This window comes from Triticum aestivum, chromosome 3D, assembly GCF_018294505.1.
Source record: "Triticum aestivum cultivar Chinese Spring chromosome 3D, IWGSC CS RefSeq v2.1, whole genome shotgun sequence".
NCBI classification, from domain to species: domain Eukaryota; kingdom Viridiplantae; phylum Streptophyta; class Magnoliopsida; order Poales; family Poaceae; genus Triticum; species Triticum aestivum.
The window spans coordinates 160,885,857-160,901,181 of NC_057802.1; positions in this window are offsets into that span (position 1 = coordinate 160,885,857).

The following is a 15,325-nucleotide window of genomic DNA, read 5'->3' on the forward strand; positions in this document are numbered from 1 at the left end:
TGATCAACTTATCAAAGCGTATATTCCAACTCCGAGATGCTTGCACCAGTCCATAGATGGATCGCTGGAGTTTGCATATTTTGTTAGCACCTTTAGGATTGACAATACCTTCTGGTTGCATCATATACAACTCTTCTTTAATGAATCCATTAGGGAATGCAGTTTTGTTTATCCATTTGCCAGATTTCATAAAATGCGGCAATTACTAACATGATTCGGACAGACTTAAGCATCGCTGCGAGTGAGAAAATCTCATCGTATTCAACACTTTGAACTTTGTCAAAAACCTTCTTCCGACAAGTCTAGCTTTGTAGATAGTAACACTACTATCAGCGTCCGTCTTCCTCTTGAAGATCCATTTAGTTTTTATGGCTCGCCGATCATTGGGCAAGTCAATCAAAGTCCATACTTTGTTCTCATACATGGATCCCATCTCGGGTTTCATGGCCTCAAGCCATTTTGCGGAATCTGGGCTCACCATCGCTTCTTCATAGTTCGTAGGTTCATCATGGTCTAGTAACATAACCTCTAGAACAGGATTACCGTACCACTCTGGTGCGGATCTTAATCTGGTTGACCTACGAGGTTCAGTAATAACTTGATCTGAAGTTTCATGATCATTATCATTAACTTCCTCACTAATTGGTGTAGGTGTCGTAGAAACTGGTTTCTGTGATGATCTACTTTCCAATAAGGGAGCAGGTATGGTTACCTCATTAAGTTCTACTTTCCTCCCACTCACTTCTTTCGAGAGAAACTCCTTCTCTAGAAAGGATCCATTCTTAGCAACGAATGTCTTGCCTTCGGATCTGTGATAGAAGGTGTACCCAACAGTCTCCTTTGGGTATCCTATGAAGACACATTTCTCCGATTTAGGTTCGAGCTTATCAGGTTGAAGTTTCTTTACATAAGCATCGCAACCCCAAACTTTAAGAAACGGCAACTTTGGTTTCTTGCCAAACCATAGTTCATACGGTGTCGTCTCAAACGGATTTAGATGGTGCCCTTTTTTACGTGAATGCAGCTGTCTCTAATGCATAACCCCAAAACTATAATGGTAAATCGGTAAGAAACATCATAGATTGCACTATATCCAATAAAGTACGGTTATGACATTCGGACACACCATTATGCTGTGGTGTTCCAGGTGGCACGAATTTGTGAAACTATTCCACATTGTTTTAATTGAAGACCAAACTCGTAACTCAAATATTTGTTTCCGCGATCAGATCGTAGAAACCTTATTTTCTTGTCACGATGATTTTCCACTTCACTCTGAAATTCTTTGAACTTTTCAAATGCTTCATACTTATGTTTCATCAAGTAGATATACCCATATCTGCTCAAATCATCTGTGAAGGTCAGAAAATAACGATACCCGCCGCGAGCCTCAACACTCATCGGATCGCATACATCAGTATGTATTATTTCCAATAAGTCAGTTGCTGGCTCCATCATTCCGGAGAACGGAGTCTTGGTCATCTTGCCCATAAGGCATGGTTCGCAAGCATCAAGTGATTCATAATCAAGTGATTCCAAAGCCCATCAGCATGGAGTTTCTTCATGCGCTTTACACCAATATGACCTAAACGGCAGTGCCACAAATAAGTTGCACTATCATTATTAACTTTGCATCTTTTGGCTTCAATATTATGAATATGTGTATCACTACAATCGAGATCCAATGAACCATTTTCATTTGGTGTGTAACCATATAAGGTTTTATTCATGTAAACAAAACAACAATTATTCTCTAACTTAAATGAATAACCGTATTGCAATAAAAATGATCAAATCATATTGATGCTCAACGCAAACACCAAATAACATTTATTTAGGTTCAACACTAATCCCGAAAGTATAGGGAGTGTGCGATGATGATCATATCAATCTTGGAACCACTTCCAATACACATCGTCACTTCATCCTTAACTAGTTTCTGTTCATTATGCAACTCCCATTTCGAGTTACTACTCTTTAGCAACTGAACCAGTACCTAATACCGAGGGGTTGCTACGAACACTAGTAAAATACACATCAATAATCTGTATATCAAATATACCTTTGTTCACTTTGCCATCCTTCTTATCCACCAAATACTTGGGGTAGTTCTACTTCCAGTGACCAGTCCCTTTTGCAGTAGAAGCACTTAGTCTCAGGCTTAGGACCAGACTTAGGCTTCTTCACTTGAGCAGCAACTTGCTTGCCGTTCTTCTTGAAGTTCCCCTTCTTCCCTTTGCCCTTTTCTTGAAACTAGTGGTCTCGTAAACCATCAACACTTGATGTTTTTCTTGATTTCTACCTTCGTCGATTTCAGCATCACGAAGAGCTCGGGAATTACTTTCGTCATCCCTTGCATACTATAGTTCATCACGAAGTTCTACTAACTTGGTGATGGTGACTAGAGAATTCTGTCAATCACTATTTTATCTGCAAGATTAACTCCCACTTCAAGCGATTGTAGTACCCAGACAATCTGAGCACATGCTCACTGCTTGAGCTATTCTCCTCCATCTTTTCGCTATAGAACTTGTTGGAGACTTCATATCTCTCAACTCGGGTATTTGCTTGAAATATTAACTTCAACTCCTGGAACATCTCATATGGTCCATGACGTTCAAAACGTCTTTGAAGTCCCGATTCTAAGCCGTTAAGCATGGCGCACTAAACTATCAAGTAGTCATCATACCGAGGTTTTGTTAAACGTTCATAACGTCTGCATCTGCTCCTGCAATAGGTCTGTCACCTAGCGGTGCATCAAGGATAATTCTTCTGTGCACCAATGAGGATAATCCTCAGATCACGGGTCCAATCGGCATCTTTGCTACTAACATCTTTCAACATAATTTTTCTCTAGGAACATATCAAAAATAAACACAGGGAAGCAACAACGCGAGCTATTGATCTACAACATAATTTGCAAAATACTATCAGGACTAAGTTCATGATAAATTTAAGTTCAATTAATCATATTACTTAAGAACTCCCACTTAGATAGACATCCCTCTAATCCTCTAAGTGATAACGTGATCCATATCAACTAAACCATGTCCGATCATCACGTGAGATGGAGTAGTTTCAATGGTGAACATCACTATGTTGATCATATCTACTATATGATTCACGCTCGACCTTTCGGTCTCCGTGTTCCGAGGCCATATCTGCATATGCTAGGCTCGTCAAGTTTAACCTGAGTATTCCGCGTGTGCAACTGTTTTGCACCCGTTGTATTTGAACATAGAGCCTATCACACCCGATCATCACGTGGTGTCTCAGCACGAAGAACTTTCGCAACGGTGCATACTCAGGGAGAACACTTTTATCTTGAAATTGTAGTGAGAGATCATCTTATAATGCTACCGCCAACCAAAGCAAGATAAGATGAATAAAAGATAAACATCACATGCAATCAATATAAGTGATATGATATGGCCATCATCATCTTGTGCTTGTGATCTCCATCTCCGAAGCACCGTCATGATCACCATCGTCACCGGCGCGACACTTTGATCTCCATCGTAGCATCGTTGTCGTCTCGCCAACTATTGCTTTTATGACTATCGCTACCGCTTAGTGATAAAGTAAAACAATTACATGGCGATTGCATTTCATACAATAAAGCGACAACCATATGGCTCCTGCCAGTTGCCGATAACTCGGTTACAAAACATGATCATCTCATACAATAAAATATAGCATCATGTCTTGACCATATCACATCACAACATGCCCTACAAAAACAAGTTAGACGTCCTCTACTTTGTTGTTGCAAGTTTTACGTGGCTGCTACGGGCTTAGCAAGAACCGTTCTTACCTACGCATCAAAACCACAACGATAATTTGTCAAGTTGGTGCTGTTTTAACCTTCGCAAGGACCGGGCGTAGCCACACTCGGTTCAACTAAAGTGAGAGAGACAGACACCCGCCAGTCACCTTTAAGCATCGAGTGCTCGCAACGGTGAAACCAGTCTCGCGTAAGCGTACGCGTAATGTCGGTCCGGGCCGCTTCATCTCACGATACCGCTGAACCAAAGTATGACATGCTGGTAAGCAGTATGACTTATATCGTCCACAACTCACTTGTGTTCTACCCGTGCATAACATCAACGCATAAAACCAGGCTCTGATACCACTGTTGGGGAACGTAGTAATTTCAAAAAAATTCCTACGAACACGCAAGATCATGGTGATGCATAGCAACGAGAGGGGAGAGTGTTGTCTACGTACCCTCGTAGACTGAAAGCGGAAGCGTTAACACAACGCGGTTGATGTAGTCGTACGTCTTCACGATCCGACCGATCAAGTACCGAACGCACGACACCTCCGAGTTCAGCACACGTTCAGCTCGATGACGTCCCTCGAACTCCCATCCAGCCGAGTGTTGAGGGAGAGTTTCGTCAGCACGACGGCGTGGTGACAATGATGATGTTCTACCGACGCAGGGCTTTGCCTAAGCACCGCTACAATATTATTGAGGTGTAATATGGTGGAGGGGGGCACCGCACACGGCTATGAGATCAATGATCAATTGTTGTGTCTACGGGGTGCCCCCCTGCCCCCATATATAAAGGAGCAAGGGGGAGGCCGCCGGCCAAGGAGGAGGGCGCGCCAAGGGGGGAGTCCTACTCCCACCGGGAGTAGGACTCCTCCTTTCCTTGTTGGAATAGGAGAAGGGAAGGGAGAAGGAGAAAGAAGGAAGGGGGCGCCCCCCTCCCTAGTCCAATTCGGACTAGTCCATGGGGAGGGGTGCGGCCACCATTTGGGGCCTTTCTCTCCTTTCCCGTATGGCCCATTAAGGCCCAATACGAATTCCCGTAACTCTCCGGTACTCTGAAAAATACCCGAATCACTCGGAACCTTTCTGAAGTCCGAATATAGTTGTAACACCCCAAAAATTTGACCTTGTTTTACTAATTAAAATTTTGCCAGGAAATTAAATTTTTATTTTTCTGGATTTCTCCTTTGATTTCAGAACCCCTCTTCTCTTTAATATTGTGGGTTTTTACCTTTAGTGGAAACTCTTCAAAAGTATTATTGGACTTGTATGCCCTCTTTATAAAAACAATTCTTTATTAGTGGATTTATTTGCAAAATTGTTTTTCATGAGCTTGATTCTTTGAAAATGATCTTTCATAAATTTGGAGCCCGTTTTGCACTGCAACCTTTTGATAAATGCATTTAAAATTTTCACCAAAATTTGGGGAGGTCATGTGAGGCTTCCACATCACTTTTATGCAAAAATATCCTTTGGTCATTGGAGATTTTGAGCTCTACATCAATTTTTCAAATCTGGTCCAGTAGGTATTTTTGCACTACAACCTATTTAAATATTCTTCTAAAAATTCTTCCAAGTGTTTGGAGATGTCAGTGGATGCTTATAATGCAACTTCATGCAAAAACCCAGTGTTGTTCTATGAAAGATTTGAGTGAATCATCTTCATTTCCATTCTGGTCCAGTTTGATGATTTGTACTGCAACCCCTTTTTATTTTGCTCTAGTGCCCATGAGCTTTTTCCTACTTATAGTCGTCCCTACCAAACCCTTAAGTCCAGGAGATTGGACCCATTGGAGTATTTTTAGTGCATGCAATGATAGCCTTTAGTTTCTGCCCAAAACTGATTTTCTCAAAAACTTGCACTAACAAGTTCCTGTTTTTTGCCAAACTAACCTTACCACCTTCTTGAGCTCCTAAAGACACTAGGATCTGGAGAGTTTGGCCACCCCAAGAGTTGCCTAGATGCCCATGGCATTCTGTCGAACACCCTGTGTGCAGGAACAGTTTTGGCAGGTCTTCTAGTTTGCATTGTGGACTTGAGCCCCTGACCCATCCAGCATGTCCACTAACCTCCTAGCTATCCCTAACCCTGGCCTGTTGACTACCCGCATCACCCAAGCTTTCTAGAGCGCGCTGGCTTTTCGTCGAACACCTGGTGTGCGTGCTCTGGGTGCGGCCAGAGCGCGCGTTTTGCACGTGCGTGCGCACGGGTCGCCGCGTCACACCCCTGGCCCTTGCTCGCATGCAGAGCCGCGCCATGCACTCGCCCACTCGCCAGAAACCTCCAAGCCTCCCTGGCGCCCTACAGCGCCGCCGTCAGAGCTTCCTTGGCGGCACGCCGGCGTCGGCAGCGGGCTCTGCCGTGGACGGCGCCGCCCAAGCCACCCGCGTGCGCCAGCTGCCCCCTGGGAACAGCCCGAGCCTATCCACATGCTCGTCGGCACGCGCTCGTCGCCGCCACGACGCCCTGCAGCTACAGAACGGCGACTCGCCGTCGTTCTTATCCACCACCGCGGAGCCAGCCCCGTCGCGCCTATATAAGGAGGCCCCGAGCTCCTCCGAGCACTTAGGCAACCCCAGGACACCCCCATAGTACTCCCGCAGCCAGCAATCGATGGGGAAGGGCTTCCTTCCTAGTCTCCGGCCAGTTCGGCCGCCGCCGAGCTCCGGTGCCGTGCGTCGCAACCGGACCCTCCCCCGCCTATCCAACGCCACCAAACGTCTCCCCACAGTCTTGCGGAGCTGCCTAGCGCCTCAGCCTCGACCAAGGACCACCATAGCCCGAAGCCCTCTTTGCTCCCGAACCACCGTCCGCCGCGGAGCTCGCCGCCGGTGACTTCCTCCGTCCCCACCTGCCCAACGACCACCGGGAGGACCGCCCAGGTCTGGCGGGTCCATCCCTGCCCTCAGGTGCCCTCGAAGAGCCGCCGTTCGTCGACGGCGATCGCCGGAGGCCCGCCACCGTTCGGGCAGAGAGAGAGGAGGGAGGGAAGACCAGTCAAACCTGACCAGTGGGCCCCCTGGACCCACTGTCAGCGACCCGCGCGCCCATCCACTCTGGTTAAGTGATGGCGCAAAATCCCGAGTACGTCTCCTCTGCTTCGAAAGCGTATTCTCCCCGAAGCGTTTTCTTTTTCTGATTTTATTAAAAACAGAACTTTGACTGATCTTTGACTGGCTATATCTTTTAAAATAAAACTCCAAATGAGTTGATTCTTTTTCCTACCTCCCTCAAATTTCATCTAGTTTATTTTAAGATTTATTTCAAAAATATTTGGGACAACTTTTTGTACTGTATTTGAAATGTGTGTTATTTGAATATTTCTCAAAATAGGATTTTGGAGAAAAGGCAACCTTCAAAAAATGCACCCCCACATGCATACACTTGAAGGCAAGCATTCTGAACCCTGGCTTAATATTTTTGGATGTTGTTGATACGGTTACAACATCACCTTGACTTGGAGCATACGCTATTTTATGTGACGGTAAGATCATACGCATGAGTGAAAAATGGAGTTTTCCTTGCTGTTATAAATGGATATGCTGGTGATAGTGATCGTCCTCGTAAGCTTCTCATGCATGCCGGAAGGAAGTCGGGAAAGTCGCGGTCTTGGGTAGACGCGAGCTTGTCCCTAGTCCCTCGTTGAGACGAGTATGTCCGGTATGGCATGGTGGAGCTTGATGAGTGTTAAGCTTATCTGTTATTGGAAATATTTTTGTTATGCTAATCATGCAGGGAACACTTGAACCTCCTGAGTCGGCCTTAGATCGAGTCTTGTCCAGTAACCCCCACACTTGCTTCGTACTACCACTTGTCCCTGCCATAGGTAGGGTACGGTTCAGTAAGTTGTCAACCCCTTTCTAGCACACACCGTACAGAGAGGCCGTGATGAGGGTCCCATGGCCATGGATTAAAGCCAGTCATCCGGTCCGGGGGCATGGGTGTTTTGGTTGTAGCCGAAGGGGTAGCTCCCCTAGTTTGCGCGCGGTATAAATTTTGTGATCCCATGCTACGTTGAGGTTGTAGCCTCCCCACTTAGAGTTTCGCTTGACAGGTGTCGTGGGTGATTCCAGACACCGGTAAGTTAAGCTGGTGTGTGCAGGTCAGGCGTGTTTTCAATTAAAAGACCGTAGACGGAATTAGTCCCGATGGACTAAAGAAATCTGTTACCCGTGGGTAAAGAGTACACCCTCTGCAGAGATTATACATCTATTCGAATAGCCGTGTCCATGGTTAAGGACTACAGTCTGGGATGGGTCAAGTGTCGGTCTTAGTGTCGGTCTTCAGAGGAAAAACTGTTAAACCAGAACTTGGATTATGACTTGTGACATGTGACGATTATGATTACTATTATTATGGACTAACCATTTGCATTATTTGAATTATTGACTATCCCTGGGACGGTTCTACCTCCTGGATATTCACTGTGATTATCCTTTATAAGCCCTTTATGTGGTGTTGCATAGACGCCCGACTGTGGCATGCTTGTTATTTCTTTTATTTATAAGCCCTTTATGTGGTGTCACATAGACGCCCGACTGTGGCATGCTTGTTATTTCTTTTATTTATTATCCCTTTATGTGGTGTCGCATAGACGCCCGACTGTGGCATGCTTGTTATTTCTTTTATTTATAAGCCCTTTATGTGGTGTCGCATCGACGCCCGACTGTGGCATGCGTGTTATTTCTTTTATTTATAAGCCCTTTATGTGGTGTCGCTCAGACGCCCGACTGAGGCATGATTTTTTTTCCTTTCGAGGCGTCGCTTCAGACACTCGATCGATGCATTCTATGTCTACTCCCGTAATGCATTTTACATGAATAACTTGCATGCGTGCATCATGAATTTTGCTTATCTCGTGACTGACGTTATGGTCATAGAATATTTTCGGAGCATGATTACCCCTTGTTATATTATACCCGTGTTCCAAATGTTTGCGAGTACATTCAAACGTACTCACTGGCTTGTCCCTGGCTATTGTCTTGGCCAGATTTCTTGCGTGGAGAAGAGCGTTACGACGACAGCCCCGGAACCCATGTAAAGGTGACAGCAGCCTCGCGAAGATAGGAGTTATCCTGGTCAGCTGTTCTTGTGGGAAATGGAGTCCCATAAACGCAGATGAACCTCAAACCGCTTCCGCCATCAACCACTAGAAACCAAGTGTTGTACTCATAGGCCACAATGGTCTTGTACTAAATATTTTGTACCTTGCTTGGAATTCTTGTATCAAGTTGGTGCCTCATTAGCTAACAGTAATCCTAGGGCTGGTGAGCATAAGGGCCATTTTCTGGAGAATTAATATCCCGAAAATCCGGTCCTGACAATAGTTGTCCAATATATCGATCTTTAAGTCTCGGCCATTTCGAGACTCCTCGTCATGTCCCCGATCTCATCCGGGACTCCGAACTCCTTCGGTACATCATAACACATAAACTCATAATATAACCGTCATCGTAACGTTAAGCGTGCAGACCCTACGGGTTCGAGAACTATGTAGACATGACCGAGACACCTCTCCGGTCAATAACCAATAGCGGAACCTGGATGCTCATATTGGTTCCCACATATTCTACGAAGATCTTTATCGGTCAGACCGCATAACCACATACGTTGTTCCCTTTGTCATCGGTATGTTACTAGCCCGAGATTCGATCGTCGGTATCTCGATACCAAGTTCGATCTCGTTACCGGCAAGTCTCTTTACTCGTTCCGTAATACATCATCCCGCAACTAACTCATTAGTCACAATGCTTGCAAGGCATATAGTGATGTGTATTACTGAGTGGGCCCAGAGATACCTCTCCGACAATCGGAGTGACAAATCCTAATCTCGAAATAGGCCAACCCAACAAGTACCTTTGGAGACACCTGTAGAGCACATTTATAATCACCCAGTTATGTTGTGACGTTTGGTAGCACACAAAGTGTTCCTCCGATAAACGGGAGTTGCATAATCTCATAGTCATAGGAACATGTATAAGTCATGAAGAAAGCAATAGCAACATACTAAAACGATCGAGTGCTAAGCTAACGGAATGGGTCAAGTCAATCACATCATTCTCCTAATGATGTGATCCCGTTAATCAAATGACAACTCATGTCTATGGCTAGGAAACATAACCATCTTTGATCAACGAGCTAGTCAAGTAGAGGCATACTAGTGACACTCTGTTTGTCTATGTATTCACACATGTATCATGTTTCCAGTTAATACAATTCTAGAATGAATAATAAACATTTATCATGATATAAGGAAATAAATAATAACTTTATTATTGCCTCTAGGGCATATTTCCTTCACAAACACGGTAGCATTGATGCCCTCGGCAGTCGGCGGCCGTGGTGGGACGCGGGAAGCAGCACGGACGCGGGGCATGGAGGCGTCGTCAGGGCGGAAGGGGGCCATGCGTGCGAGTGGAGGTGGAGGCAGAGGCGGAGCTCCATGCCAGAGGCGCTGGTAGGTGGGTCAATGGGAGGGAGAGGGTGGGTGGTGCTGCTGGCGATGGGCGGGCGCAATCCAGCGCGATGCCCAGCCGCGTCTGCCATGGCATCCGATGAAGGCGACGCCGAGCATGGGCAGCTCCGCGGGGCTCCACTCGTAGTAGGCGCCGCCCTCGCTGTCGTAGGCCTTGGCTGGCAGCCTCGGGGTCAGAAGGGAGGGGTGGGATCGGAGGGCCCTGAGATGTTGGCGACGCCGCCGCGGATCGGGATCTGGATTGGGTGCGAGAGAGAGTGAAACGGCCGGTGTGGGTGGACGGTGGGACACGATGTGGTGGGGTGGAGGGAGGAAGAGCGATGCGGTGGGATCCCATCGGCGGGAGAGTGATGCGGTGGGATCCCGTCGGCGGTAGCCGCCGTCTTCGATCTGGATTGGGGAGAGGAAGAGAGAGAGGTGGCGACGCGTGGAAGGACAAAGGGGATCGAGTGAGGAGAGTGTGCTACGGGCTACTAGGGTTTGGGTCGGGTTGCGGAGAGGTAAGTGACGGACGTTGGATCTGTTGTGTGTGGACGGCTCAGATCAGCTATAGTGGGGTGATCCGTGTGAAGAGTCCTGATTGGTTCAGAACATCTGTGATATAAAATAGTTTCTAAGTGCTGAAAATAGGGGGATTTTGAGAAGCAGCTATCAAAAATATTTTGTAAAGAAGCACCACTAAAATTTTCACTCAAATTAGACCACATTTTATGGATGATCACCAATTTTCATGCATTTCCGATCTTTCTACCTATTTTTGGTCATTTAAATGGGTTTTTGTCGATTCAGCAGGAACCGAGTCAAATTTGAACTACACGTGCCTCATAGTTTACTCTTTACTTTTTCCAAAATTTATTTTTCGGTACATAAGTATCTATTTAATCAGAGGAACGCCAAAAGTTTTTCAATATTCAACCATTAGCTTGAAACGGCCATGCCCGCTGTTGTGGAATTGTCACGGCAGATGTCCTAGTGTGAGCACTTAGTCGTGAGGCCAACACATCTATGTGGTAGCTTGAGAAGGGTAGAGCGGAATCAAGATACGCAACACAAGACAAGGATTTAGACAGCTTCGGGCCTCCGGAAACATCATCCGGTAACAACCCTACGTGTTGTTTGTGGCTAGGTCTCATTATCATCACGAGGGAGTCGCCGTAAACCGGCTCTCCCAGTTATGTCTAGCCCTAGAGATTATTTTCTTCTCTCCCTCTTGGGGTGCCCTGCCCCTCCTTATATAAGTTGAAGGGGCGGGTTACATATAGAGTCCAACTCGGATTAAGACTTAAACTATTCCAACTTCTCTTCATGGGCTTCTTAACGTCTTGGGCTTCATAACTCCAGGCGACTCTATCTGTCGAGTTATGACTGTCAACCAGTTATCACTATCTGCCGGGTTATGACTGTCAACCAGTTATCACTGTCTGCCGGTTTATGATGGTCTGCAGGGTTATGACTTCCTTCCGGTTTATGATTGTCTGCCGAGTTATCATCTGACTTAACTCCTGCCGGGTTATCATCTGACTTAACTCCTGCCGGTTTATCATCTGACTTAACTCCTGCCGGTTTACCAAGTACCAGCCGGGTTATAACTCCAGCCGGGTCATACCGCGGGGTATATCCCCGACATTAGCCCCCAGTTTTGTTTGGATTTATTCATGTTAAACTAATCCTGAGAATCCTTAAATCCTTGTCATTTCATTCTAGAAAATCCGGGTCAATAGGCCAGCTTCATAATCAATTTGCTGACATTGATTTGTCACAGAAAAATATTATGAAGAATAATTCATTTGACTCAACTCCCAATGCTTTAACAAAATATTGGTCCTTGAAATACTCATCTGATCTTCAGCCGGTTTAAGAATGTAGAACTTGCCGGTTTATCATTGCCAAAATTGCCAATTTATAAATATTGATGGCACCGGGCCATAATTGTAGTTAACATCAAGCTTGAAAATATACCTCTTATATGCCTATGACTTGTAGCCCCCAAGTCTTAAGAAGGGAACATAGTAACAACTTAAGACTTGCTTCAATATGAATGTCACAAGCTTGAAGAAATCCAGTTTGTTCATCTCAATCACTGGTCATAAACTGAGTATTCCATATATATAGCCCCCAAGTGCCGGGTTGTCATGCTTGCAGCAAGCTGGGACTTGTAATTACCTTATGCTTATAAAAACTTCAACCAGTGTAGCCCCCAAGGGCCGGGTCATTATGCAATAAGGAGCAGGGACTTTATAGATATGATCATGTAGACTTGAACAGCAACATGTAGCCCCCAAGGGCCGGCTCAGTAAGATAATATTGAGCTGGGACTTTATATATACTTCATTGAAAATAACATCATATGATGTAACCCCCATCTTGGGGCTTGAACCCACATCCACAAGGTTAAGAGCTTCGTGCTTTACCAACTGAGCAGTGGATCTTTCAATATAATGGAATAAGGTTTGTGTACCTTGAATTGTTGATAGGAGCAATTGGTAGCCCCCAAGGGCCGCCTCATTACAATGTGATGAGTCAGGTCTTCAATAAGGTGAGCCAAAAAATGACTTTGCATTAGCCCCCAAGTGTCATGGTGCATGCTTGCAGCGACATGAGACTTGCATATTTGATGTAATCTCAACTTGAATAATGTAGCCCCCAAGTGCCGGGTCGTAAGCCTGCAGCGACTCGGGACTATTCCTTCAATTGTAGAATAAATCATATTCATTGATAATATAATAGCCATTGCGCTAAAGCGACTTTGAAAACCTTAATCATAATACTGGTTATTGATAACCATAATAAAAATCCAGCCATATTGGCTATTAAAGATTTGAATAATATAATCCAATGATTTATAAGCGCATGATTCCAATGGCGCAATTCCAATATATACTAGCGACTTAACGTCCAAAGCCAGACCGGGTTAATAAACACCGGATAATTACCTTTTCTCATACTGGCGACTTATAGTCAAAAACCAGGTCGGGTCAATAAACACCAGTTTATCATAAAGTCTTATAAATCTCATCCAAGGAAAAAGAACTTGGCAAATAAAAGGAACATGCGAGGCTTTTCACGGGCTGCCAGGCCCCAAATCGAGGCTTTTCATGGGCTGCCAGGGCACCGAGTTAAACCATTTTACAAAGCCTTTTAAGATGGACCTCAATCATTAACCAATCGTCGTTTTAACTTTGACAAGTTCAAGGTCTATGAGATTGACTTGTCAAACGTTTGGCGGGTCATACCAGGTTTACCTGGACGGAGTGGCTTACTTAAAAAGGCAGGATAACCCGGGGTTTTAGGTGCGTACACCTGGCTTCCAAGCCTGGCTTGATAGCCTATTACAAGTGTAGACTCTTTGTTCATTGCGAAGCAAAGAGTCCCCAAGCAATATTTTGGGATGTGCTCAGTGGGTGCCTATGTTTGAGTTGTGCTTTTACAACACTCTCTTTGGCCCCAAGTGATTTCCCTGGTGGCCTTACGCCGATCAAGAGGTGTAGCTATGGTTCGAATACGACCAAGCCCCAAGTGATTTCTCTGGTGGCCTTACGCCGATCAAGAGGTGTAGCTATGGTTCGAATACGACCAAGCCCCCAAGTGATTATTGTGAGCTGTGCTCAAGGGGCACCTATGTTTGAGCTGTGCTTTTGCCACAGACTCTCTTTGGTCCCTTTAATTGTTCCTGAGAACTCGAACTTGCGAGATATTAATCTTTTGAACCGGAAATTCTTAAACCGGATATTGAGAGCTTCAAAGCTTTGTGGGAGACATCTTTCCCTTGAGCCGGATTTTTAGACCGGAATCCTTCTTTTTAAGACGGAAATTTACTGACGGCCTTTAAATTTGCACCAATATGGCGGTTTAGGGTCCTGCATTAGATAACTTTGCAAACCGGAGTAATTGCTCTTTTAAAGAAAGCAATATATAATATAAAAATATACTGGATGGATTTCACCTGATATGTTAGGCCAGAAAATATCCACCGCAGAGTTGATCATCACCACAGTGAAGGTATGTATCCATCGAGCATCACGGCACGGACAAGCACTAGTGCAAAAGTGATGTTGGCGCGCACCCCTTACACGACACCCCTTTTTTGTAAGGAATAATGGTCCTGCAGAAAATATTATAGACCAAGTGATTGTTCTTTGACGAAAACAATATGTGCCAATAAAATAGACTTAGATAGACATCACCTGTCTTTTTCGGACCACAGATGATCCATACGCAGATCTAAAATCATATACGAAAGCACCAGCAATATTGATGTGCTATTACTTGACTTTTCATGAAGTATGACCAGCTTCAATTGATTCATCCTTTTTGTCCCTTTTTTTCCACTGCGGCCTCAGAACCAGAAGATAATTCAAAGGCGCTTGAGACTATTCCTTTTGCCTGGCTGAACTTTTCCATTGTCATTCAGCTCGATGGGGTCACGCACGTTTCTCTGTGGGCCTACCCAGCTCATCACTTTATCCCGTGATCCTCATCCACACGTTCTCACCTAATCTCCTCATCAACAGTACCAGCACACCATTTTCTATCTACTTCTCACTTTCCTTCAACTCTCGGTCATGCTGGCCGCGCGTAGAGGCGGAGCAAGGAGGAGCTTGAACGCAGGCCTTGGTGGCAATTTGAGGCTGCAGCAGGAGCGCTCCAAACCGGCTCATGCGTACAGCGCTCATAGACAGGGCAGGTCACGGGTAGACCCGGCGAGGTAAAGCAGCAAAAGGAAACGACTGGCACCTCGTGGTGACGGCGGTTCAGAGTTGAGACCACAGCTATCGGCCAAGCCGGCAACAGTGGTGAAGGCAGGGCATCGCGGCACAACGGAAACAGCGCGGGCGACCCACAGGAGCGGCAGCAGGGAAAGGCTGCGCCAGGCAGCCCCTCGGCGGCGCTGAGCCGGCGGATGATGCGAGGTTGGGGGTAACTCGCCGCAGCACTGCTCCAAGGCGGGGGCGGTTTGCCCACGGTAGATCATGACGGCTCAAAGCAGCAGAGGCGGTACCCACGGGTCGACAACGGTGGCAGGCCGCTTAGAAGGAGATCAGCGGAAGCGATTCGGCGACTCGTTCCAACGGCC